Here is a 5,242-nt window from a genome sequence, read left to right on the forward strand (position 1 = left end):
TCCTGTCACTATCAGCTGAGGAGCAGCTGCATTTTTAAAGGCCCGCGCCAACAGCTGTTGAATCAGTGGGCTCCTTGCTATCCCCCGTTGTGATAATGGGCACTGACAGAAAAGGAGGCAACGGATCATTCATAAGCGGCCAAAGACACTCTTCGGTTTTCCTCAGCCCCGAACAGTGTTCTTAGTGCTTTGCCATCTCAGCGAAGAAGGCAAGGAAAGTAACAATGCAATTTCTAGGTGTGTGTGAGGGGGAGAAGCAGTGTTGTGACCAAAGTTCCCTCTAATTTCCCCTCCCCCTACTGAGTGGAGCAGTTCACATCCTGAGCAAAATATAACTGCTGTTAACGTTTGGTGTAGTGGTTAAGTGCACGGACTCTAATCTGGGAGAACCGGTTTTGATTCCCCACTCCTCCACTTGCACCTGCTGATGTGACCTTGGGTCAGTCACAAGCTCTGGCACAGCTGTTCCTGAAAGAGCAATTTGTGCCCGAGTTCTCTCAGCCCCACCCACTTCGCAGGGTGTCTGTTGTGGGTAGGGGAAGGGAAAGGAGTTTGTAAGCTGCTTGGCGTATAAATCCAATCTCCTCCTCCTCCTCCTCCTCCTCCTCTTCTTCGTAAAATGAATACAAGAAAGGAGAACTACGGATATGAGTCCAAATGGAAATAACGATAACCGTAGAACAATAACTACTTAACTCTTAAACAAGTCTCTTTTTTAATATACCAATTTACTAAGTACATAAATACTAAATGATAGAAATAACACCTCTGTGTCCATTTCAGAAAATCATTTATACAATGCCAGTCTACTGGTTAACAATTCCCTTTAACTCAGTAAATCCTTACAAATATATAGAAAAGCTAATAAATACTAATAAACAGCGCAATAAAGCTAAGACGTATTGCACTGCTTATTAGAAACACCCCGAGGAGTGTTAATAAATGAAGTAAATGGCCAGAAAGATTAATTTTTCTTTCTTTTCTCCCCAGATAAGCCAGACATTGAGACCATCACTACTTATTTGAGGGGCTATGAAAGGGAATTTCAGCCCTCAAATAAACATCAGCACAACAATAGCTGCACTGTTAAGAGTTACTAAACAGAATCAGAAAAAGGACAAGAGCAAAAAGCCAGTGATCTCCAATATGACGTCCACTGGGCATCATGGTGGCCATATCTTTTTCCTCCCAAATCTGAGAACCAGTCCTGGCTTTCTTTCACCTCACTGAAGCAGAAAGTGCTTCAGAAAAGTGCCCAAGAGACATCACTTAGGTGTCTGCAAGGAATTCATGTTCAGAAACTGCTGCCCTTATCACAGGAGGACATTTGGCTTGGAACCTTCCAATGTTTTGCAGACTGTGATGGCTGCCATCTTGTGGTTGGCCTTGTTCCCCTCCCCCACCCTGACAGCCATTTTGTGGTGGCATCTCTTACTTGTTCTCAGAATTCTAATAATACCCACAGCCTCAGCAAGGGGTTATACCCCCAGTGTACGATCTGGGGAGTGGGACAGACAAAGGACTTGGGCACAGAGATTCCTGATGACACTTGCACAATAACTACTATGGAAAACAATCTGAAATGGCAGAGAATGTCTGAAAAATCCCAAAGCCAGAGGTACGTAACTGAATGCTTTGAAACACTGAAGTATCTGAGGTGTAGAACTTCTAAAGCAAACTGTATTCATATGTTGGGGGGAAATGATGTAAAAATAGATGGAAGTTAGTATGGTGGAACACATGGCCAAGAATGCTATCCCTTGCGTGTAGGTTTGCCATCTCCAGGTTGGGAAATTCCTGGATATTTTGGGGGTAAAGCCAGGGGAGGGGAGGGTTTGGGGGGGGTGGACTGCAATGGGGTTATAATGCCAGAGAGTCTACCCTCCAAAGCAGCCATTTTCTCCAAGAGAACTGATCTCTGTCATCTGGAGATCAACTGTAATTCTGGGAGATCTCCAGGCCTCCCTTTGAGGTTGGCAGACCAACCTGCGTGTCCTGATATCTGAAAATTATTGCTAAGGACAGTGATATGGAACTCATAAGGCCATCGTTTCTCGGCAACAAAAGTTACATCCAGCCCTGACCTGGATGGCCCAGGTTAGCCTGCTGTCATCAGATCTCGGAAGCTAAGCAGGGTCGCTCTGGGTCGGTACTTGGCTGGGAGGCCACCAAAGAAGTTCAGGGTTGCAATGCAGAGGCAGGCAGTGCCAAACGACCTCTGAATGTCTCTTCGTCTTGAAAACCCTACAGGGTTGCCCTAAGTCAGCTGTGACTTGACAACACCTTCCATCATCCAAAGTGACAAAACAGTTGCTTTTTATTAGGGTTATTCCAGGCGACATCCAGCCTTTCACAATCACGTCAGACCTCCCGCCTTGTTTTCTCTTCTGTAGGTATATTTAATAGTAATGTAAAATGTTTCAAAGTTAAAAGAAAAAACTGAACAGTACATGTCGCTCGTGGGGTTCCGGCCCCTTAAGAATCAATATGAATTCTGGCTTCCGGTTTATGGCGACACGCAGGCAGACACATCTCCCGGATGTCCCGGGAATGTAAACTGCACCCCAGCATGTGGGAGGGGGTCCAACAGGTTGCGACCCCCCCCGAGCCTTAGTAAAAGGCTCCCAGCCAGGGGGCTTTTGAGGGGCGACCTCTTTGATGGCCGAAAGCCGGAGAATCGAGGCGCCCCTCTGCCCTGAAGGTCCTGCCGTTGAGTGACCGCATGGTACAAGTGCTGCTGACCGGGACAAGCGTTGGAGATCGGGCGAAATAAATGATGACGAGTAAGGCCGAATGGCCAACAATGAACTGTGAGTCAGGTTGAAGCGAGCACGAAGATATAAAAAGAAGCTCCCCCCCCAAAGAGCAACGGGAAAGTGAGCGGGGGAGGGGTCCCTCCCAAACGCATAGACGGAACACGGAAGGAAAGAGGGGGGAGCAGAAAAATAAGAGACTAAAACTGTTTTAAGAGACTTACCAGAGCGCAGAAAAGCGTTCGGGCGAATATCAGAGACTTTAGCAACTTTTTTGAAAAGTAAACAAATCCAAAAAGATGGCGGAGAAGAAACCGGAGAAAGAGAAGCTGTTGAAATCGAAACTAGGGGGCAGTCCTCAAACAGATGAGGTCACTGAGCTCGCAAAACTTTTAGCTGACTCCCTGCACCCTCTGCTGGACGAGATCACTGGCATTAAACAACAACTGTCAGTAATTGGGCAGAGTGTGGTAGAGCAGCAGATTCAACTGACACAAGCCTTAAAAGCAACAGAGCAAATGGGAGAGAAGATGAAGAAATAGACGTCACTACTAAATAAGTTAAGAAAAAGGTGTAAAAGCTGGAAATGAAGCAAGCTACAGAAGAGTCAAAGCTTTTACAGCTACGAATGGATAAAGCAAATTTGGTCCTACAGTTTCAAGGGGTCCCGTAAATTAAAGGACAGAGTCTGAAGCAACGGTTGAGCGAAGCAATAGCCCCAATGACAGATTCAACAGCGGAATACCTTTGCAGCGAGATGGATGTGGTCTACAGGTCCTATTCATCATATATATATAAAAATAATCTGCCTGGGGAGATAGTGGTCAGATTCTCGAAGAGACATGTGAGAGATGCTATTTTGAAAGCAACTTCGGGAACACCCTTGAAAATTGGGGGCAATAATATCAGGATTTTAAAAGACATTCCATTTGACATAAGAGAAAGAACTATAAAGAATTAATCCTTTTCAAACAAATGGCATCAGTTACAGGTGGTTAACCCCAGAAGACGTCATTTTCAAGCTCAACGATAGAAAAGATTGACTCTGTTTTTAAAGCACATGAATTTCTGCGGACACAGCTTGGGGAAACAGAAGAGGGCAAAGGGGAGGAAAAAGAAAGCAAATATGATGGCGAGTTGGGCTCACGGTTTTCAAACGAGGACTCCCCCTCTGAAAAGGGGGTGGCTGCCCACAAAAGCTCATATAAACTGAGGATTAGAAAAGATAAGAATAAATAAGGGCTGAAGGACTCTGATTTGTGCCTGAAAAAATGTTGAAATAACTTGGGGATGCTCTGGGAATTTCTTTAAACAGTTAAAGGGATGGTTAAACGATAATTAATCTAGCATAACCGACTAAGTTCATTGTAATATTAGTAGCTTTTTGAAAATAGCATGGTGTTAAGCTGAGGTATTGTTCGCCTACTCTTGGGCTTTTAGTTAGCTGTGGGTCTTTTTTCTTTTTTCCCTAGATGTAGTTCCCTTACCCATATTTTCTGTTGTAGTTTTGTAGTCTGCAAAAAAAATCAATAAAAACCTCCCCCCAGGGGGGATGGAAAAAAAGAAAAGAATCAATATGAATTCTGCACATCCCTCCAGGGACGACATCTCAAACATGTTGGAATCGTCACAGCCCAGAGAAGCAGTGAAAGAACTGGAAGCCTGAGTGCTGGGGGGGGGGGGGGTTTGTACACGGAGCATGCAATTAGAGGCCGCCCCCTCAGACCCCAGGATCAGGCCGTCCCGCTAGGCGGCATTTTCCAGTCTTCCAGTCCAACACGTCAAAGCGCCAGGCTCCCTGCCTGCCTTTCACATCTCTGCTCCCACCTGAAAACTGTCTCTCAAGCCTCACTCAGCAGCTTTCTTAAAGGAACAATCGTCTGGAGGTGGCACTTAATACCCAGCCTCTGATCGGAGCCGGATTAGATAGCACAATGCCAGCCCAGAGTCGTGACTTCCGCTTCAAGCTTCTCTGCCTTTTCTCTATCCCCCACCCCACCCCAGCCTCTCTGCGACTGCCGCACAGAAATCTGAGAGAAATGAGTTGTCTGGAGAATGTCTGGCACTGATGGAGTCAGATTTCCAGGCTTTAAGCCTTTGGGGGGGAAAAAAACCCATCTAAACAGATATGCAGTATTAGAGGGCCTTGCACAAACGGCATGCCATTTCTGTCTCCCCCACCCCTGGAATCACATTGCATGTAACCCCCTCACACACATACTTCCTTCCCTTTTGCACATGGGTAAAAATCTGGGCTGAATTCACACCTGCCCCTGCATGAAAAGCTCTTTTCAGTCAGCGATGAGTCTCAAGGAGCAACTGGAGTGGCCCCCTAAATCTTTCCAGCTCCCTTTTTTGGGCTCCTCCAAGTTTTAGACACAGTATTTTAAGGACCTACCAGAGAGGAGGAGAGGGAGAGAATTTGCTGTCAAGTCGTGGACTGACTCATGACGACCCCCCCCCCCCCGCCACGAGGGGTGTAGAGGCAT

The sequence above is a fragment of the Gekko japonicus genome, unplaced genomic scaffold (assembly GCF_001447785.1).
Source record: "Gekko japonicus isolate JY-2015 unplaced genomic scaffold, Gekko_japonicus_V1.1 scaffold2173, whole genome shotgun sequence".
Taxonomy (NCBI): Eukaryota; Metazoa; Chordata; class Lepidosauria; order Squamata; family Gekkonidae; genus Gekko; species Gekko japonicus.